This window comes from Cyprinodon tularosa, unplaced genomic scaffold, assembly GCF_016077235.1.
Source record: "Cyprinodon tularosa strain WSP-4 unplaced genomic scaffold, ASM1607723v1 ctg1394, whole genome shotgun sequence".
NCBI classification, from domain to species: domain Eukaryota; kingdom Metazoa; phylum Chordata; class Actinopteri; order Cyprinodontiformes; family Cyprinodontidae; genus Cyprinodon; species Cyprinodon tularosa.
Genome location: NW_024038215.1, coordinates 37,903 through 60,962, shown reverse-complemented (window position 1 = coordinate 60,962; position 23,060 = coordinate 37,903). Strand labels below are relative to the sequence as shown.

General features: G+C 41.5%; 1 long non-coding RNA gene across 1 annotated transcript; it reads left to right on the top strand.

Annotated features, from left to right (window-relative positions):
- The first annotated feature begins 11,456 nt into the window (after positions 1 to 11,456).
- On the top strand, positions 11,457 to 14,487 carry LOC119778814. The gene is made up of 3 exons (XR_005280134.1): positions 11,457 to 11,560; positions 14,059 to 14,111; positions 14,359 to 14,487. It is a non-coding gene; the product is annotated as an uncharacterized LOC119778814 (long non-coding RNA).
- The last annotated feature ends 8,573 nt before the right edge of the window (positions 14,488 to 23,060 follow it).

Here is a 23,060-nt window from a genome sequence, read left to right as displayed (position 1 = left end):
AGTAGGGGTTATAAAGAACTGGGTCACTAAAACTGTAGAACCTTCAAGCCATGTGATTTAGTTTAAAAGGAATGCTGATCATCCTCTAAAGTTGTGGTCAACCAGTTACAGCTATTCTAAGCCACTATCTAACATCTGCTTATAAGATGCTTCCTTGTTTGGATAAGTGGGCCTTTCTACAAAGGTTTCACCTCACAGCAGGTGAACAGAAGTAACTCTATCCAGTCAGAGCCGCTGTACCTGGGATCAACTTGCTCATCAACTAACAAGTTTCACTTTTTTAAGAATATGTTTCATTTCTGTTTCCCCTCTTGGCTCCCTCTGACAGCCTGCATCGAAGGTCACCTTCAAACCACATTGATGCTTCTCAAAGCCCAGGAGCGAGCAGGGAGCAGAAGAGGGAGTGGTCACTGCCGGAAGTGCTTTGTGGACGGAGCGGAAAAGCATTCTCTGAGGCAGAGGCGGTTGAGCTCGGAATGGAAGAACTGCTGTAGTTGGACTCTGCCATTGGCCTTATTGATCTGACCGGGATTACACTGTAGACAGTTGGAGAATATCAGCTCCAGCAACTAAGAACGGCCATGCATGGTGTAGGACAGTAGAGTTAGTTGAGTCCCTGCTAATTTTCATCTTGTTTCATTAAAAAAAAGTTGAAAAAGTTTTGCACTGACCCATATACTTTAAACTGAATTGGCTTTAGGTGATTGCTCAGGGAAAAATGTTAGCATTCTGACACTGCGGTCAAATGTACATAGGTGTGAACTGTGTGAGAGAGAAGCCATTGTTTGGTTGATGGGTTTTTTAAAGAGTCGCCGTCCGAGCAGACAGCCCTCACTGCATGAAAAGTGGGATTTTCGTCAATATGCGGCACTGTAGATTGTCGTGGAAATTCAGGTTAGCGGCAGTTTACGGCAATTTGCAGTTTACGGCAATTTTTCTGTAAATTGTCAGAAATTGACGTGGACTTTCTTAGGCAGTGTTCCCCCCATGCCTCCCCCCCATGGAATTCTAGGGGAGGCTTTAACATGTAAATGAAAATGCTGTGAGCTATACAAATGCAAATAAGGGTTGCAGGGGGAGTTTAACGCCAAGTGACATTTTTCTAAAAGGTAAGAAAATCTCTGATACAAAGAGATCAGGCTCAGTATAGACTCTTACATTTTAGCTTGAATTGATTTATTTAATTAAAGTGTAGAGACCAAAACAGATCTTTAGCTGACAGAGCAATACATTTAGAGCAGTAATTATTTAAAAAAAAATTTTGCATTTAAGAGAAAAAATAAAATGTTGTCTGTCAATATGCTTAATTCACAATTACTTAAGTGGAAAAGATTATTTTTGCAGGGCAAACTGTAACTGGGCTGATATCTAAGGAGAGCTCTGACAGGGTTTAGAAAACGTCAGCAGCCTTTTGAAATGTTCTGTAGTATGATATAAATCAAGATTCTCCAGAACATATCTCCAAAGCCTACTATTTTCTGTAACACAAGTTGTGCTACCCATAGTAATTGCTGATAAAAAGTCTAAAGAATGTTTTAGAATTTTCATATTTCTTTATGCTATTACTAGTTTTAAATCTGTGGTAAACCATTGTTTTACAGCAACTCCTCTCTCACATATACAATATTGCATCTTCTAATATGTTTCCTTAAAGACAGTTTAGGATAGGAAGCTACAAAAAGTTAAATGACCATAAACTCAATGAAAACACCTAGCTATTATTATTTTATGTTTATTTTATTTATTTGTTTATTTATTTATATGTTTGTTTCCCTTGTTTTATTTTTATTTATTTTTTACATTATATGACTAATTTTTTTGAAGTTATAATGTCCCCAACTGCTGTGTATGTTTGTTTGACGTTTGAATTACTTTGTATTGTTACACGGAATTGCCAATAAAGCAAAAAAAAAAAAAAAAAAACATGATGACGCAGCTAATCTCGCGAGTCCTTCCGTATAACAATGACCTCGTATGTGATTGGAGGAGCTACTCAGAAGAACTTTATCACCAGTTCCTTTGTTTGGATTGTTTGGAACGACGTCCCCCGTTCAACAGTCGAACAACTGTACGGGAGAGACGAACTCAAAGAAGAGAAGCTAGCGGTAAATATATGTTTGATTACTGCCTGCTAAGCTAAAAGCAGCCTAGCCTAAAGCTACGGCTAATAGCAGCCTAGCCTAAAGCTACGGCTAATAGCAGCCTAGAATAAAGCTACGGCTAATGCAGCCTAGCCTAAAGCTACGGCTAATAGTAGCCTTGCAAGAACAAGCTTTATTAAAGTGTATTTTTTGTGATTCACAGGAAGCAGTACGCCGTCTTCACAACTCAGAGACTAATTGCAGGCACTATGAACCGGAGCAAGGGTAAGATTTAAAGAATATGCTTTCATTCTGCGGTAGAAGGAAATGGATACGGATAGATACCGATCATAGCTGTACATTTTGTTTTCACAGACCTCCTATTTGCTCGGAGCCATACAGCAAGTCCAGATTTGCATGATGTTGATAAAGACGACATTGTGTGTAAGTGACTTGTTTTAATGTTTTCTCCTTCCTTGTTACTGTGACTTGCGTTTGATTTTTTTATTCATACCACTCTCATTTAATTGTTTTCCAGCTGCCTGTAAGACGTATTTTGAGACGGTACGCAGGAGCTTCAGATATACGCAGCCAGCCAACACGTTGCGTCCGGAGGCTGCCAAGCAATCTGCTCGGAGTCGGGCCAGAAGAAAGAGGGTAAGACTTTATTTGGTGACTATTTTTCAGGTGCATTAATAGATGTGTTGTGTCCATACGCAGTGCGCTGATTCATTGTTTTTTTTTTCAGCTGCTGAAAGCGAGGCAGAGTGTGCTAGCAGATGAGGAAGTGGAACTCTGGAAGTCCGCCACCGTCGGCCTCATGTCTGACGAAGAAAAAGGGCGTCGTTGGGGGTGTCTCTGGATGGATTGTACGGTCGCCGCCATTTCGTAGGTCGGATCTCACTGAACTCTGTGTTAAGCTGCAGTCCCGGTTAGAAGCGATGCCGAAGTACAGGGCCACGCACAGTAGGCGTCTGCACATCGGACCTGCCTCGGAGGGAATGCTGCCAGTTACCTCCAACCCCGAGGAAGCAAACGGACCGTTCACGGACTTTTAATTTTTAGAAACGCATGTGTTTGGATACGCGTTGTATATAGTTGTGTGTGTTTTAATAAAGCTCTTTCTTTGCATAAAACAGCTTCCTGGCAAATGTTCATTTCCTGTATAAATTCATTCATGTCCTTGATGGTAGCCTAATAATTGTGTAGTAGTGAAGAATAACATAAATACACAGCATATGAATAAATAAATATATGAATGAATAAATATATGAATGAATAAATATATATTCATAAATATATATATATATGTTAATTTATATGTAAATATATATATATGCCAACCAATCACGAGCGACTTTACTTGTTTAAAAAGAAGTGGTTCCGTCCAATACTCAGTAAGAAAATTAAAGCCTGGCGTGGCCACGTGTGGTTTTGCTGCCAATCACGAGCGATTTCACTTGTTTGAGAATAGTGGTTTCAGCCAATACTGAGTAGGTTATTCAAGCCAGACCTGGCCAGCCGCGCGGGTTTGCTGCTTTCATATGCTAATTAGGGCCATTAGTACAGCTGATCGCTCTCCACATACGTCACTGTCCGTTTCCGACAATTTGTGGCACGACAAACGCGGACAAGCACGGGTTGCAAATTGTCGGAAACTGACGAAAATCAGGGAGATCTGCGGGAGTTTACTGGGATGAAAATCTCACTTTTCATGCAGTGATTCATATATATATATATATATATATATATATATATATATATATATATATATATATGTAAATTTATATGTAAATATATATATATATGCCAACCAATCACGAGTGACTTTATTTGTTTAAAAAGAAGTGGTTCCGTCCAATACTCACTAAGAAAATTAAAGCCTGGCGTGGCCACGCGTGGTTTTGCTGCCAATCACGAGCGATTTCACTTGTTTGAGAATAGTGGTTTCAGCCAATACTGAGTAGGTTATTCAAGCCAAACCTGGCCAGCCGCGCGGGTTTGCTGCATTCATATGCTAATTAGGGCCATTAGTACAGCTGATCACTCTCCACATACGTCAGAGTCCGTTTCCGACAATTTGTGGCACGACAAATGCGCACAAGCGCGGGTTGCAAATTGTCTGAAACTGACGAAAATCAGGGAGATCTGCGGGAGTTTACGGGGACGAAAATCTCACTTTTCATGCAGTGCCTCCAACTAGAGGAATATTTCATATTGATTAATATAAACTCTGACACGTCAAACTTAAACTACTGGAGACACAGAACCTGTTTGTAGTTTTAAAGATGTATTTCACAATTCAGTGGAGTTATTTTATTATACCAGCTATATAACATTTTAAGCTTACCTCATTGTCCTCCTTCTCTCTCCTAGAAGCCTTGCAGTCTCCAAGCCGGTTCTCTACTCAGGCCTCCTGGATCCATCCTCGATTGCTCACCTGCCTGTCCACCCTCTGGAGCTCTAAAGCCGAAGCCCCCATCTCAGTCAAACTCAATGTCAGTGGGCTCATCCAACCTCCCCTCCAGCTGCTCCGCTCTCCAAAGAACTGTAAGGAATCAGCATCAACTCTTAATAACTCAGATCCTCCTGCCAGCATCTAACTGATCTCTCTCCCCGTGCAGTTCCTGACTAAGCCGCTGTTGCCCGAACCACCACGCCAGGCTATTTTTCTGTAAAACTTTTCAATAAACATTCAATAAACAACGTCTGTGCCAGAGTCTACTACTGAATCATGTCACCAGGTTTAAAGCCTTGCAGGTGTAACCCTCTTTAAAATGGTTACGGGTTGTGTTGTTTTGTATTTATTTTAAGTGTTCGTTATTTAATGTGTTACAGTTGTAATAAATAAGTTAAAAACGTTGTTTATACAGAACAGTATATCTTAAAAATATGAACAAATTTAATGTTTGGTTAAAAAACGTTTGTTAGAATTGTCACATCTTGTTTTATTTTGAAATGTCTCGTGTTGCATAAAGGAAGTAGTGTATTATTATTATTATTATTACTTTTATTTATTTATTATTATTTTTTATTTATTTATTTTTATTTATTTTGTTATTTATTTATTTATTTTTTGGATGGACAGGACGGGTGGTGGGTGGTGGTGTCGGCTCCGTGCCCGGCTGGCTGGTGGGTCCTGCTGCCGGTCCCGTGCCCCCGGGCTACGGTGGTGAAACTGGTGGGCCCCCCCTCTCTGGAGGGGCTCTCGGGGAACGGGGGTGCCTATTGGAGTCAGCGGGGGAGCTGGCTCCCTGGGAGTGCAGCAAGCACCCCAGTCCTTTGCTCCCCTTCCCCAAAATCCTCCCTCTGCCTGCTCCATCACTCTGCCACACATGTAGGTTTTTGGGGAGGGGGTTGTTACTGGAGGGCCACACCTTCTGATGATGTCCCCCACCCCTATTTTATTTTGCATTTTAGACACTTCCATCTACATCATTTTCACAACACACATCTATGTAGGGCATTTTCCGGGGGTGGGGGTCAGGGCCACCGGGGGGGGGGGCTTATTTTATGGGCCTCACCACGGTCGGCCTCCTCCATCCCCTCTCGCATCTAGACATTGAGGGTTAGGGGTTGTCGAAGGGGGGGGTGTGCTGGCACCGTCTATCTCCTGGATGGGGGGTGGACTGTGCCGGACACCCCCTCTTGGTACTCCCAGTTTTAATTACATCTGAGAGCAACACGCAACAACACCACATTCGAGCGGGCGCAGGGAGGATCGGGGTCTTCTCACACCCCTGTTCTCCGGCTGCCGCCCGGAGTCTGGGGCCTGGAGGAAGAGCAAGCCACCTGGTCCGTGGTTTTGGCTGGGGCCGGCTGTGGGGCCTAGGTGGCCTGCCGGTGGCGGGGCTGTCACCTCTGCTCTCCCCAAAGAAGGTTGGATGGAGGGGCATGAAGTGCCTGGTTTAAGTGTTTTTTTTTTTTTTTTTTTCGGGGGGGGGGGGGTTCTTGTTGGGTGGCCTGCATGGTATGGGTGTGCCCCGGTCCCGGGGGCTCTTGCTGGGGGTGGTCCGGTCCGTGTGCGGGGTGGGGGGCCGGGCTCGAAGCAGGAATGAGATGGGTTGGTGTGGCGGTGTCGCCGCTCCCCTCCCCCCACATCCGGATTTTAGGTTCACTTATTGGGTCATCCGATAGTCCCGGGGACCAACCACCGGGTGTCACCGGGTTTTTGGTCCTGGTATTATTGGATGTGAGTGTTATGTGTGAATGTGTGTCCGCGTTGTTATTTTCTTTATTTATTATTATTATTACTATTATTTATTTTATTTTTATTTTTTTTTTCTCTGTGGTACGAGTGGGGGCACTAGGGAGGGAAGGCATGATTGAGATGGTGAGTGTGTTTTTTTTTTTTTTTTTTCCTCCCAGGTTGGGGTCTCAACCACACCCTCTCCCAAATACATCTCAAGTCTCCGCTAAGTGCGGAACCCATTCCCCCCGTCCTGCTCTCCCTCCGCTGGCTGGCGTTGGGGCTCACCGGTGCACTGGTGGAGCTTGGGGTCTGGGGGTGGATGCTGGCTCATTCCTGGCGGCCTCTCTGCTGGCCCCGGCCGGCCGGGGCTTTGCTGGGGCTCCTGTCTGGGGGTCGGGCGCCCTTGGGGCCTCGGATCGGTGGGGCCCGGGACTGGATGCTCTTCGGGGTGGGGCTGGGTGTTGTTCGGGGATTTTCGGTGTTGTGGCCGGTGCCTTCGCTACGATGCCGGTTCCTGGGCGGTGCTTTTTCCTATGCCGGTTCTGTGGTATCGGTTCGGGGCGGAGGGGAGCTGCGCGGCATGGTGAGGTGCGAGTCTTGGGTCTTGTTTTGGGCTCCGGTTTTTCTGCTCGCATTTCTACTCTTGCATATTTATTTTAATTGTAATTATTAATTTATTAATTTATTTATTTATTTACTTATTTTTTCTTTTTTTTTCTTTTTCTTCGTCGGTGGCGGGGAGCGGTTGCGGGCGGGTCGGTGTCGGGTGTCCACTGTTGCATTGTGGGGGCTCCTTTTTTTTTTTTTGGGGGGGGGGATGGCATGTCTGTTTTCTCGGGGGGCGGCGGGCCTGCTGGGTGGGGGTCCTGCTGGCGGCGCGCCGCTGGTGTATGGGGGTCCGGGCGGCTCCGGCGGGGGTGGTGTTGGGGGGCCGGTGTGGACGGGCTGGCTGCGCTGATTGGGTATTCGGGTGAGTTTTCCCTCTTGGAGGCATGGTGGAGCTGCTTTGTTCCCGCTGATCGTGGCGGGGTGTGGCTGTGGGGTGGGTGGGGGTTGGAGTGGCTCTGGCCGGCGCGCGTCGGGGGGCCGGGGCGGCGGCGCTGCTCCGGCTGCGTGTCGGGGCCTGGTGCGGGCGGCGGGGGGGGGCGGCGGACGTGGCTGTGCTGCTTTGGCTTCGTCCAGTGGGGGAGCGGCGTGGTTCGCTCCGCTCTGGCTTTGTGCTGCCCCTCGGGCTGCTGGGGGGGATGGTTGCGCCGACTGCGGTCTGCTCTTCTTGCGGTTTTGCGCCGGGCGGCTTTTCTGCTCTTGGGTTGATTCTGTGTGCGGTGTGTTGCATTGCGCGCTGTTGGCATCAGTCTTGGTGGGGTGGGGCTGCGCTTTTGGCCAGGTGAGCGTTTTGGGGGGGGTCCCGCGGCGCTCGCAGGCGGGGCCGCCTGTGTGTTTTTCCTGGGTGGTGCGGTCGCGGTGGGTGTTGCGGCCGGTCGCTGGGGCTTGGTGCTGGGGGGCGGGGCGTGTTTCGGTGCTCTGTGGGGCTGGGGTGTTTCGGTCGGTGCCGTGGGGGGGCCGGTTTTCGGTGCCCGGCCCTACTTCAGGGTGGCCGGCTGCCGGCGGAGCCCGCGGACTCGTACCCGCGGCTCCCCGGGGCGCCGGCATGGCGGTGGCTGGGGGGCTTCTTCGTGGCTGTCTCTCCTCCTCCCTTGGTGGGGGTCTGATTTCCGGGGCTGGCCCCTCCTTGGTGCCTTCGCTCTTGGGGTCCCTTTGGGCACCTCGGGCTCTGGGTCTCCCGGCGCTGGACTCAGTGTTCTGGGGGGGGTGTGCCTCTCCGGCTCTCCACAACCACTATTGAGCATTTTTTCTATGGTTAAAACTTTACATGCACAAGTTCACCCTCACAAACAACTACAGGTGCTAGGCTTCAGGTACTTAGAGATTCACTTCCAAACAGAAACCCCACATTCATATCTACAGGTAACACAGAGTACATGTCAGACTTAATAATATTACTTTAGCGATAGTTTCAAGGTGTTGCTTTATTGTATATCTCGTACCGTGTCTTTTGGTTGTGCTGTTCTTTTTTCATCTCATTGCAGGTGATGAAGCAGACTGAAAATGTTTTGTCATTGTCTCCTTTCTATCTTCTCTTTCTTTCATCTTTTGTCCTTTTTTTCTTTTTCTTTTTCCTTTTTCTTCTTCTGTTTTTCTGCTCTACTTACATTGCAGTGTCCATATAAACTGTAAAACTCCCTGCATAATTATAATAAAGCAATTTATATACATGAAACAAGTGGAGCAGTATGGCAATTGCCATACCGCTACACTTGTGAAAGTAAAATCTGTTGGGCTCCTTTTGGCATCAAGACAATTATTCTTATTGCCACCTTGCCAGACAGGAAACTGTAAAAAAAAAAAATAGAAAAAAAAAAAGAAAAAAAAAGGAAGTAGTGTAGAGCAGAAGGATTTTACTGGTTTGTCATTGGTCCATATAAAGGAAGTCGGAGGTGAACCAGAGAGAGAGGAAGTTGCAGGAGAGTGTTGTAGCTTCACCACAGAGAAAAAAACGTGCTGAAGTTTGCTAAAAACTGAGTTTTGTTGATGTTTGTGGACTTTTAACTCGACAGTCATTTAAAAATATCAGCTCTACATCGTTGTCTGCAACTATTAGTATTGTTTCAACCCGAAATTTGCTGTATAGTAGCTGTTAGTATTGTTTCAGTGCTCGCTAATGCATTAGCATTCACCAGCAAAGTGAAAGCATTTTCAGTACTGGGAGCTAGCTCAGCTAACAGAGACTCTAGTAAAGTTTCCGGCATGGAAGCTGGGAGAGTCAAGCACTGTGCAGAGAGGTGAGCAATACTGATTTTCTATGGATCTGATTCGGAGGACTGCATCTTCACTGGACTTTTCTGCTGCATTCTGAGTTGCTGGGGACCGAGAGACTGGTGACGAGTGAACAACATCCTGCATCCATCTTCCTTTATCAGCCGGGACCAAAGGAGGTTCATTACCAGAAGGTTCCAAACTCTGGGGAGAGGTACCAGACTGCAACTGTTCCACATCATATCAGGCCTGCAACGGGGGAATTTTGGTTTATTTTGAACTTTATACCGGCTTAGGTGTGAGTTAGGAAGTGTGGGCCCACATATTTTAGTTAAAGGAGAAGTTCGGTTTTTTACACTTTAAGCCCATTTTCTGTAGTGTCCAGGATGAAATCGAATGATCGACACCAAAAGTTTGACAATTGCTCCTGTCTCTGCTTTTTGGCTCATGCAGAATCCCCCCCTGGCTGCTTTAGAATGGCTAGCATAGAGCATGTCCGATAATGTCCTTAAAACAACCTTAAACGTTCTTTTTTTAAAATATGCTACTCACCGGGTCGTCAGCGCTGTTCAATGACGTTCCAAAAAAAGTTTCGTAAAGAAAAAACGTTCCTGTAGTGTTTTATTTAGCATTTTGTAAATCCCATTGAGTTCTGTAGGAATAGTCAATATTCCGCTGCCACCGGAAACGGAAATGGGGCCTGTTTACACAGTTGTAGTCTTTTCGCTTCACTCTGTGTACTCCGACGTCGAGAATCAAGAATCCACCTTTCGTATTCCATTTTCAGAGTTTTTTAAAGTGTTTAACAGAGACGTTAGCACCTCGACGTCGGAGTACACAGAGTGAAGCGAAAAGACTACAACTGTGTAAACAGGCCCCATTTCCGTTTCCGGTGGCAGCGGAATATTGACTATTCCAACAGAACTCAATGGGATTTACAAAATGCTAAATAAAACACTACAGGAACGTTTTTTCTTCACGAAACTTTTTTTGGAACCTCATTGAACAGCGCTGACGACACGGTGAGTAGCATATTTTAAAAAAAGAACGTTTAAGGTTGTTTTAAGGACATTATCGGACATGCTCTATGCTAGCCATTCTAAAGCAGCCAGGGGGTGGATTCTAAATGAGCCAAAAAGCAGAGACAGGACCAATTGTCAAAATTTTGGTGTCCTTCATTCGATTTCATCCTGGACACTACAGAAAATGGGCTTAAAGTGTAAAAAACCGAACTTCTCCTTTAAGTTGGAAAATTGAAACTGAAACTTTATTACAGAGAGAAATTTATTTTAATTTTATTTTTTGAAAACATCTCAATTGTTTTGTTTGTTTGTTTTGCTCAATATAAGTTAAAAGTTCATAAACTGTTGTGAGTAGTTTGGTTATTTCAAATTATTAGATAAGAAATAAGCAGATTTAAGGCTGGATTATAACCCTGATTCTGATTTCCTTAGGTTGTGTTTAAAGTTGTTACTGTCCTCGGAGGTGAGTCAAACTCAAGTCAAAATATAAAAAGTAAATAGAGTTTAAGGGTTTTTTTACGAACTCAGGGGCCCTTACCTACTTCAATGGGTTACAGGTGGGCTACACAGGGCAGCCTAAAGCCAAATGCTTTTATTAAGCCTGAAAAAAATAAATAAAATAAACGGTTAGTTGAGGTGTTTTATAAAATATGTGATTCAGGAAATGTCTATATACCAAACTGAAGGATTTTTCTCTACTTAAAAAAACACTTTAGATTTTAAAAGGGAAACATTTTCTTTTTTTTAAATATATTTTTGGATGCATAAAAAGCTAATTTTATTTCAGTGTTAAATTATGTTTAAAGTAACAGATTATAATAACCTTTACTGGTTGAGGATTTTCTTTATTCAGACCCCGCTGCTATTTTATTGTTGACCCCTGGATTAGAGCATCCTACTATTTAAACTGCAGATAATCAGGGAGTAATTTTTGAACAACAGAAATGACTGATGACTTAGAATGGTTTACTTTATTATAAACTAGACTGGGTTTCAATAAATAGTCTAGTTTGTTTGCATTTGCATAGCATAAATTGATAAAGTCATAACTCTTCCTGTTTCCAGGACCATTTTCTACAAAGACCTCAATATTCACCAGACTATATCAGATCTTACATAATCACCTGCTGCTCTATACTGATTGGCTGCAGCCTGTCAGACTATTATCTTTTTTCTGTCACTGTCCAGAGCACCTCACAGCAGGTAACATCACTGCCTTCAGGCTGGATAGTGCTGAACTTAACAAATAGAACTGCTTTTTGTCTAAGGGGTGGAGCTGCATCCATATGTAAAACGCACCTTTACTCTTTTATTATAGTTACTCTTGTTGCTGTTGAAGGACGCCGACGCAAAGGTGGAATCCACACTTGTCGAGTTTGATGAAGATAGAAGCAGTTTTTCTGTAATATTTTGTTTAGTTCACCAGCATTTTGGACAACTTGTGAAGTGTAAGTTAGAAACATTTCAACCTTTGAACATTTTCTTGTAGTTATTTCAATAATCGTGTGAGGTTAAGGGTGGGCCGAAGTGCTGCCATTAGCAAATTTATATTTGGTTGTGCTGGAACTGATAATGCTGTTCTATTTCTACTGAACATCATTAGTGCTTTACTGTTTCCTGCATGAGGTCTTGGTTTTGTGCATTGAAATGTCTTTATATTGAATCGCTCTATCTATTCATTGTCTTACTAAAAGAAAAATCTTACAGGCACGGCTAAGCTTTCATTTTTGGGTGGGGCGGAGCGGGGTCAAGGATATTTATTTTGGCGGAATATTTTTACTATTTTAATGTGTATAATTAAGACCTATATTCCAATTTTTTGTCTTGCTGTTAATTGTTTCTCATTTGCCAAAACAACAAACAAAAACAGCAACTGAGAAACAGCTTAAAAATAAATAATTATAGTAAACATCCTATTTTCTGCAGTCTTGAGCCGTGTGGTTTTAGAAAAAAGGTGTTTCTTAAAGGTTTAGGATGCAGATCGATGCTTTCATTTTGCATCAATCTGATGGCTAATCTACCGGTAATAATTGATGTATCAATATGGATCAATGTATTGTTACACATCTATGAGCAGAAGGATTATTTTGTTTATTTTTCGCTGTTCGTCTAGTAGCACTGTTCATATATGTTCATGTTTTTGCTTATCTTTAGATAAATGTAATATCTGAGATCAGAAGACTGTACTTATTTTTTGCTTTTGTGTGAAAACTCACAGGTTTCATGCCAGAAAACTGTTTTGACAAAATCTGATTATTTTCTTAAAATCACAGTTTACTGATCCTGAGAGAGAAACTTTTTATGCCACTACTCTGAGGTACAATGTCAAACTTGGATTTAATATATTAGTTATTGGCTGTAGTCAAAAAGCCAGGGGGGATAACATGTTGAAAACAGTTTCTGTCACGTTTCCTTTCTAGCCTTTTCTGTCACAGATTAAATCTGGAAGTGATGAGTTAATGCAAATCCGGCTTAGGCTATTTGTCAAGCTTTCAGCTGTTCACAGCAAAGAAAAAAGAGACTTGTCTATCAAAACATTAGTTTGGAATAGACCATACAGTCACAAATGGGGCTACACAAACTACTGGTGGTATGTGATCGCCCCCTGCTGGTGGGGCGATAATAGTCTGACAGGCTGCTATATTACTTGAAATTACTTCTTTATTCCAATGGTTTATGTTTTAAAAGAAGCTTTTATCTGAAGGATTCTTTGAGATTTTTTAGAGATTTTCTTGGTCACTCTGCTCTCTTCAGTTTACTTAAACGTTGTAATTTATGATTTTGGTGACACAAATTTTATTTGTTAACTTTGTTATTCATTGCCTCCAGGCTGAAGCAGAGGGAGTTTTCCTGCTGAAGGATATTTAGGGAGGTTTTTTTCCCTAGTCTTTATGCTATAGTACTGCTTCTAATCAAAGTCTAAAAGAGAAGAAAAAAGGTTTTAGTAACAATAAATCGTGTGAGTAACCACTAATGTATGCTTTCATACAAAGCCTTAGCAGTTATCTGCACTATAAACATGAACTTACTTTTAGTTAATGCCCCCAAAACATGACATGTAAAATGCAATGGTTCAATTTCCTGCAATTATTTCACAACTTCTGGTCTATATCTGACACTGTGGGACCAAAGTCTGTACAGACTCACTATGAGAGAAAAACATTGTGTAGGTTTGATGACAAGAAGTTTCACTATGTTTTTGGAAATCTCACAACAGTTATCAAAGTTTCTTTGAAACGTCCTTAAATAGACTTTGAAAATAAGAAAAAACAACTTTCCATAAAGTTAATAGAGAATAACTTTACTGCAGTTTTCCAGTCAACAGAGCATAGTTTCACTCATCCCAAACTCTTCCAAACGACTCAAACACAATGTGATATGACGCACAGACCGTAATGTTCACACAGAGATATAATAGAATATAAAATCCATTTATTGTCCAGAAATGGGGAAATTCTGGTGTTTACAGCAGCAAAAAGATTATAGAAAAAATGGTCACACAATAACATCATAGTGAAGTGTTAAAAGACAAACAATAAAATATTGTATACTAAAGTGTTTTAACAACATAAAACTGTGCACCTGGAGAATAAATAACCAATATGCAGCTATGGACATTTTTACAGTATTAGATATTTGAAAATAGCAGCAACATCAGAGATGTGCAAAATGATAGAAGCATGTTATTTAACTGACTAAGGTAGAAATGGTGCAATAAAGTCTTCCAGCTGATGGGAGGAAGGATCTGTGATAACGCTCCCTGGTGCATTTAGGGTGCAGCAGTCTGTCAGTAAAGGAGCTCTCCAGATCTGCAACAGCTTCATGCATGGGGTGGGAAACATTATCTAACAGAGATAATCTTCAGACTGAAAGAAGTTAGAATGTGGATGTTGTCTCTGTTGGAGCTGATGTGTTGCTGAATCTTCTTCTCTGTCTCGTCTCTCAGGGAGAAGATGATCCTGTTGCTCATCATCATCAACATCAGCTCATGTCTCTGTGGTGAGTTTCCATCTTCTCTTTGTTCTAAATCCATTAATAATCAGTGAAAAGTCTGTCAGTGAAGGTAACACTTCAACCCTCCAGCTGCATTTGATCAAGCAGTTTGACTAGAAGAGAATCAAGCAGAGCTCTGACAGCACAGAGACCATCATGAGACAGAAACCTCTAGAGATGGAGTTTAAAGACTCCCATGTTCCAGTTCTCAGTGTGTCTCACTGCTCCTCTCTTTCCCTCTCTGTCTCCTCAGCACCAACATTTGTAGTGAAAGTGACACAGAGCTCCTATCAGGCAGAGGAGAACCACAACATCACTCTGGAGTGGACCTTCACCACCAGACCTCAGGGATCCTGGACAAAACTGACTGTTATCTGCAGTATGATCACTATTAATCAAAGAGCCTCAGTCCTCTATCAGGTTCATGATGGTGTTGAGATGTCAGAGTCTGAACACTTTAAAGGACGACTCCGGATTGACAAAGATGTCCTCAGAGAAGGACGGATCAGACTCCATGTTTCCAGACTGACGACAGGAGATTCCGGACAGTATCTTTGTGACATTAGGACTAACTATGGGAAGGGCTTGGCACAGTGCAGCGTCACAGTCACTGGTGAGTTCACTCAGCAGATGTTGGGTTATTTTTACATCAACTCATCAACATACCCAATAGAGAATGGACACTCCCGTCATTTCTGTCTTTTCATTTCCTTTGGTTTATTCGTTGGTCACAGTTTGATATCCCTACATAACAGGCAATCTCATATAAATCAAACTCAAAACTTTGTTTCAGAAAACACATGTCATAACCATGAAGCCCTTAAATAGTGCTTAAGAATCAATGTTTTTATGAAACATAATTACATTTAATGGAATTTCTCTTAATAATTTAACAAAAGTAAGTTCACCTCAATACCAAAAGAATATCTGTGGTTGCCAAACCAAGCAAACATAAACAACCAGCTACCTGGATATCTATAATCAGATCTACCTGAGGCTACTACACTATCTTTTTGTGTACAAATATTATAAATACAAAGCAAAACAACTCCTCCCCTTCTGAATAATAACACCTCCCTCTCGACACCCCGCAGTTGTAGAGTTTGCTGTCTTTTAGTTGTGTCAGTGTCTTGGTTCTTTTAAGTTTTTAGTTTCATTTTGATTTGTGTTTTTCTTTGTTTTCTAGTTCTAGTGGTTTAAATCCTATTTTGTTGTGTTTTCTCGATGCATTTGAGTTCTTAGGTTTTTCTTTCTTGCCCTCTTGTGTTGGTCTCCTTTTCCCAAGCTCCTTAGTAGAAGCCTCTGTTCACACCTGCTTCCAATTAGCTCGTTAGTCCTGTCTTTGTTCAGCCTTTTTCCGACAACAAGATGTCTGAGGCTTGAAAAAAATGTGGCAGTAATTACAGATAAAGGGCCGGATCTATCAAAGGTTTGCTTGTATAAAAACGTGAGCTATTTCACTGCGCACGCTAAAAAATGTACAAACTGATCTATATACAGCGTGCTAAAAGGATTTGGTCTTTAAAACATGCTAAATAGCGCCTCTTATCCATTTAGTACTTTTTCTGCTATGAATATGCAATATGGGGCGTTTACACGCAAAAGTGCGTCTTGTGGGAGGAGAACATGTAAATATATTAATTTAGCACTCGCAAAGTGATTTATTAAACCTGAAAGCAATTTTGCTAACGGTATCTGACTCTATATTTAACACGTTTCAAAAGAAGGTGCAAATGGTCTGTATGCGTAATTGCGCACACATGGCAGCGGTTATTGTCGCAAGAAGGAGACATCGAAATGAAGCAAGGAGATGCAGAGAACGCATTTTTGCACTCCGTGTGAATATTTTTGGAATGAGGGCCGGATCTATCAAAGGTTTGCGTGTATAAAAACGTGAGCTATTTCACTGCGCACGCTAAAAAATGTACAAACTGATCTATATACAGCGTGCTAAAAGGATTTGGTCTTTAAAACATGCTAAATAGCGCCTCTTATCCATTTAGTACTTTTTCTGCTATGAATATGCAATATGGGGCGTTTACACGCAAAAGTGCGTCTTGTGGGAGGAGAACATGTAAATATATTAATTTAGCACTCGCAAAGTGATTTATTAAACCTGAAAGCAATTTTGCTAACGGTATCTGACTCTATATTTAACACGTTTCAAAAGAAGGTGCAAATGGTCTGTATGCGTAATTGCGCACACATGGCAGCGGTTATTGTCGCAAGAAGGAGACATCGAAATGAAGCAAGGAGATGCAGAGAACGCATTTTTGCACTCCGTGTGAATATTTTTGGAATGATGGAGGAAACGATGATCAAAACATATCGTTTATCCAGCATTGCCATTTTGGAGCTGCAATTCCAGTGATTTTCTCCTCACAGAGCGTCAGCTGTACTTGTTCCTTAATGCTGGTCAGAGGCATCTCATCTACTGTGCCCCCTCCTCTTTTGTTCGCAGATGTTTTGTTATATGCCAGTTTTTCTTTGGTTCGCCTTCTAATATCCTGGTATCTTCTTTTTACTTCATCCACTGTTGGCAAGGTTTCACCAACAGCGTTTACTTTATTACAGATTTGTTCACATATAGCGTTCCTCTGTGTGACAGTCACACTTCTTTGCTGTAGCTCACTTAAATGTTTGTTGGCTTCATCCACCAATACCTCCATTTCCATGGGGTCGAATTTCCTTTTGCGCTTTCTGCTGTCCAAACTCGCCATGCCGCAAACCACAAAACGCGCAAAACCATCATTTAAATAGGGCGTCTCCAACAGTTTTGCACCTGCCACCAGTTACGCAATCGCTCTTGTTAAATCACCCGCAAACCATGGTCCAGCCCCTCGCGCAAAATTCCAGTTTGCGAGCGCAAATTACTGCACGCAAAATTGGCTCTTGATAAATCCGGCCCAAAGGCTCTTTGGGTTATTTGCTTTGTTTGTGGTGTTTTTAACCTTAGCTATTCCACGTATCCTTGTCTGCTCCTCAGTCTTGCTTATCTAAAAGCAGGAAGTTCTTGAAAGAACATCTTAAAATTGGGTAGCTAACAGAAAAAAGAGTACCATATTTTCACGACTATAAGGTGCCTATAAACGTCTTTTTTTCCCCTCAAAATGTGCGGCGCGCCCTATAGTGCGGTGCGCCCTATGTGTGTTGTTACTGCGGACGTTTGAGACCACCATGAGAACGTTAAAAGGGGAAGTGTGGGCGTGGATTGTGTATAAAAGAACAGGTATGTGCTTTATGCAGAGCTCCTCATTGAGGAGATGATGAAAGAGTGGCTGAGGGAGGTGAATGTAAGGAGACCAGGTGTTTTTTTCTACTCATCACCATCGCTGTTAATCTGTGAATCCATGCGTGCCCATCTCACAGCTGATGAGAAAAACATGGTGAAACAAATGAACGCTGTGCTTGCTGTTATTTCGGGAGGTCTGACAAAGGAACTTCAACCGCTCAATATCGGCCGTTAATGCTGCTTTCACACCGGATGCAGCAGGCACAGCAGAAGAAGCGAGTTTACATGTAAAGTCAATGGTTGACGCGCGTATAGGCGCAGCAAAAGGTCCCGCAGCGCGTTTTGAGCAGCAGGTGCAGCACGTCGGGAGCATTTAAGCATCTGACGAGCTTGACGCGCTGCAGCTCGAGATGGAAAAATTGAAGTTTTGCTGCTGGACGCGCCGCATCAACCAATCAGAGAAGCTGAGCTGGGAGCTGGCAGCGAGACAGACACATCGCTGATGATACAGAGCGCTGTGATCGCTCCTCTGAAACAGTTTATTAACGCCTAAATTAACTTAAAATGCTGAAACCTGCCGACAGAACATGTTCGCTTTTATTATCGTGGTGCCTGCAGTTTGGATTATTTTGATGAAAAACACGTACCAGCCGCCACGGTGAACCGCGAGGAGGCGACCCGGCCAGAGGCTGCTGTTGAATGAAGGTTTCAGGTGGAGTTTCCCACTTAAAAACCTATTAAAACTACTTTATTCCCACTGATCACAGCAAATATGGTTGCAAGGCAAAGAAAGGATAGAGTAGCTCCGCCCAACGCGCGCCAGACACACTTTTGCACCACGCAGCCAGAGCAGCAAAGATGCTTCAGCCGCGCGTCAGAACTAACTGGTACAATCTAAACTGCAGGCACCATTATAATAAAAGCAAACATATTCTGCCGGCAGATTTCTGCATTTTAAGTTAATTTATGCGTCAATAAACTGTTTCAGAGGAGTGATCACAGCGCTCTGTGTCATCAGCGATGTGTCTGTCTCACGGCCAGCTCCCAGGTTTGATTAATACTTTGTAATAAATACATGAATAAAGCACAAACATACTCAGTTTTGCTCCCGCTGTATTTTTAAATACGCAGTAGAGGTATTTAAAGGTAGTAGAGGACATGTACCTGTATATAAAACCCGTAGTCCAGTGCGCCTTATGTGAGTGTTAAATACAGAAATGGGACACATAACTGAGACTGCGCCTTTTAGTACGGTGCGCCTTATGGTCGTGAAAATACGGTAATAGTAAAAAAAAAAAAAAGACTCGTGTGTGGACATGAAAATTACAAAATGTTTTTTTTTTCTTTAAAACATGTAAAAGTTTTTGAGCTTTTGTTTTAAAATGATCAGAACTTGCAGAAAGCATGTTGGATTTTACCATAATGGCATTGACTGATACCAACCAATAGAGAAATAAATAGTAAAAAAGAAGGTACCTCCATACCATCCCTTTTTTCCCACAAAAATTTTAATAAAAAAATGTATCTGTTCACAACTGGGAGGATGACCTCATGTCATAAAGTAATAGTTGTGAAAATCATTAAAATAGATATTTATTCAGATATTAATCCAGAAATGTGAACAGTCTTTTTCTTGTCTGATCACCCTCGCTCTGGTGTCCACTGATGTCTGATGCTGTCCTTTGGTCTGGTCCCAGTTTAAATGTTGACACAGACTCACATTATTTCAAGCAACCTGCAACCCAAACATATTGACTGAATAAGTTAGTCTTCAACAACTCGGTGTTGACGAGTAAATGGTTCCAAACTGCAGGTTATGTTTCCTTGTTTGTTTGTTGGTAATAAATCTTGTTTCTGTTTCAGTCCCAGACTTTATCAAAATAAAGAAAAAGCAGACGGTTCATGAGAGAAATTTTGCTCATCTACCACTAAAGGATGAGACCATTGATGCTGGTAGGTCTCTGGTTCCAAACATAAACATTTCAGCTGCTGATCACCTAATTGTACTCTGGTTTTCTGTCCACTGACTTTATCTCTGCTCTAGGTGGTTGGTCAAGCCTGTTCCCCAACTTTTACTTTATTTTCTTCATCATTTTCATCATCGTCATCATTGCTTACATACGCAGAAGAAGGGTCTTCGGCACAAGATTATTTACTTTCGCATAAGAAGGTCAGACATTATAAAGATTCTTCAGATCTCCTTCTATCATTATATAATAAATTGTTCACTGTTTTATTTGCTTTTTAAATGTTTCAATTTAGATTATTTATTTCATTTCTTTCCCTCACTTTCAATTTTTATGCTTTTAAAAAGAATCATCATATCTGGTTTTCACCTGCACTAATAACAGTCTCTTTTTTTGACTTTGGGCTCTTTCTTTTCTCCATGTTTGCTGTCAGGTTCTGCAGGAATCCTCCAAACCTTCAGATGATCAGACGTTCTGGATTTATCTCCAGGAAGAAGAACGATTTCGCATTTCAGAGCAGAAAAGAAACTCATACTTTGGGATTCTTTGAACTTGAGCTTTTTATTGTGTTAATTAATTTGTTACTCGTGTTTGTACTTCAGATTAAACTGATCTGGCATCATTTTCATTTTGAGTTTTTCATGCAGTTGTTGATCCAACCATCTGTGCTGCATCTGTTTAACTCAGGTAAACATTTAGCAGAAACAGATCTGTTGATGAGATTGAAGCGATATTTTAAAAATAAATGTTTGTTTTTTTATATATATAGATGTCCAATTATTAGATCATAGATTTAATTTATTAAAATCAGGGCATTGATTGGTGATGTTTTTTTAGAAACTCAGATGGACACTGAAAACAAAATGGTCTAAACTATTTGCAAATTTCTTACTAATTTTTCAAAATTTTGGGAAAAATTTGAAGCCTTTGAATGACGATGGATGATGGATCAAAGGGGGATAATAACCTGAGATGATTTGTTCAACATGTTTAAACAAAAACCACTGCATATTTTGGGTTTCCCATTGCTTAATTAAACTTATTTTGCGGTTTTTTTTGTTTAAAAATTTTTTTTTTTTAAAACTTTAAAGAGATTTTAAAATTTAAAAAATAAGTGGTAAAAAAATTTTTCAGAGATTTCTTTGTTTCAATGTTGAAGTTGTTTTCTATCTGTGGCTCCAAGTCAGAAGGTAAACACAGTTTTTAAATCTTCCCTTCATCTTTAATCTTTCCTTCTTGCGATCTTGCAAAGCTGAAAGTGTCTCAGCGGCTTTAAGCTTCAAGACTGAAAACCAAGCTCAGCCTTATAGGTCAGAAGTTTTCATACAGCTTGGTCTCTCCCATGTTTTTTTTACATTATAACCATGAATGCCTGCAAATTCTCAGTCCTCGGTCAAGGTGACAACAAAACACCCTTAAATCAGAACCAAAACCACTGGCTCCCTGATTTTTCAGAAAAATAGATTTTTAAAAAAATTCTTTGGGTCTATAAATCTCGAATGGCTTAGCACCAAAATTTCATCACAGACTTGCTATCATTGTAAACCCCTCCAGCCCAAACTCGGGTCTTTGGCCCCAGCCTCTCTCCCATACCTAGAACCAAAAACTAAACAGGGGAAACCCAGCTTTAAATTTCCCTCTGTCCATTTAATCGGGAAACAAATTTTCCAAAAACTGAAAAAGTGCGGAAAGCCGGGAGTTCCTTTCCTTGTTTAGGTTTGCCTTTCGTTGTTCTAGTTAACAGTTAAACTAAAAACACTTTTAGTTCGGGCTTTTTTTTTTTCCCTTTTAGCCCAAAATTTTTTTAAATATTCTTATTTTTTTTCCGCTTTTTTATTTTTTTAATTTTTTTTCCTACTTATTTTAAATTCTTTTTTTTTTTAAATTTTTCCTATTTTTTAATCATGTAAAGCACTTTGCATTGTCTTTGTATGAATTGTGCTTTACAAAAAAAATTTGGGCCTTGCCTTTCCCTTTTAAATTACGGGCATTTCAAGCTTAATGTATTTTGTGAGAGTTTTTTTGTGGCCGTGGGTTTTTCAAATTTAAAAAGGCCCGAAAAAGTGCCCTGCATTTTTTGGGGGGGGCCTCAGTCATCAAAAATCAATACTTTGTGGGGAAAGGGTTTTCCTTCCCCCCCCCCTAAAAAAACCTTCCAGATTTTTTTTTTTTTTTCCCCCCCCCCCCCCCCCCCCCCCCCCCCCCCCTTTTTTTTTTTTTGTTTTTTCCTTTTTTTTGTTTTCGTTATTCTGGGGGCTTGTCTGGAAATTTTAATTTGGGTTATAGTTAATATATTTAAAAATAACAGGGAAAAGGGTTTTTTTTTAAATTTTTAAAATTAAAAATACCTATTTTTTTTTAGTTACGTATGTAATCTAATTTTTTACAAAACTTTCAAGGCCCAAATCTAGTAAACCAGCACCCCCCCCAGGGGGCCCCAAAATAATTTTTTTTCTGCAGTGGTCCTGCCCCCGATCAATGCCTCAGGCCATAAACTGGGGGGGCCAATCACAACGCAGAGATGTGTTTTTAAAAATCTGGATGAAAAAACGGGGGGCATTGGGCCCGGGTTTTAAAACAACCCGGGGCGTACAGGGGCCAGTGCCCTTGTAGATCATGTCCTGGCCCCTATACTGAAAACATAATACTTAAAAAAAAAAGAATTTTATAAAGGGCTGGGAAAAGACATGGGAAATGATAGTTCCTTTGGATTATTTCATTCTTTTTTTTTTTTTTTTTTTTTTTTTTCAAATTCTGTTTTAAATAATTATTCAAAACAATAAGGGGATTTAACTTTCATGGTATTGAAGATAGGATCCCAGTTTTTAACTGCTAAATGTTTTTTTTTTCACAAAATAAAAAAAAAATGCTCTAAATTTTTTAAAATGTATTTAACATGTTTTTTTTAGTTCTAATTTTAAATTTTTAAAGAAAAAAAGGGACTTTTTAACTTAAATTAATGTAACAAAAATATGTACAAATACAAAATTATAAATTTATAATTGTCATATTTTGAACGTGACTCTGAATGGGTGCAATAACTGAGACAGTTGGTATATTAAGATAGAGTTTTTTTTGAAAAAAATTTGGGGAAAGAACAAAAAAAATTTTGAATTTTAGCTGGTCGGGGGCTTTTGAGGGTTGAGGTGGTGAATTGGGATGGTTTTGGGGGAAAAAGTTTGTTCATGGTTGGGGTTTTTGGTGCGATCTCTCTGGGGGTTTTTTTTTTGGGGGACAGGCAGGGGAAAGCGCCCGGCCAGGAGGGGCCCACAGATGGGGGGTCCGGGGTTTTTCTCTGGGGATGAGAATGTTTTCCCGGCGTTTTTTCTGATTCTGATCCCCGGGGTGGGGTTTTTCCCCGCTTTCACTGTATGGGAGGGTAGGGGAAATGCACAATTTTTCCGGGGTTTTAACTCCTTATGAAGGCTGGGAAAATTTGCTCTGAACTGCCCTGAAAAGTGGATTTTTGGGCCCCCTAAACTCCCGCAGATTCCTGATTTTCGTCCGTTTAGGACAATTTTTCAACCCGCGCTTTCCGCGTTGTCGTGCCACAAATTGTCGGGGAAAAGGGGCTCTATGTAAAATTGGGGGGGGCGATCAGCTGTACTAATGGCCCTAATTAGCATATGAATGCAGCAAACCCCGCGGCCTGGCCAGGGTCTTTGGGGTTGGGAAAAACCCACTCAGTATTTGGGTTTAAAACCCCATTCTCCCAAAAAAATGAATCGGGTCGTGGGTTGGCAAACAAAACCCCAC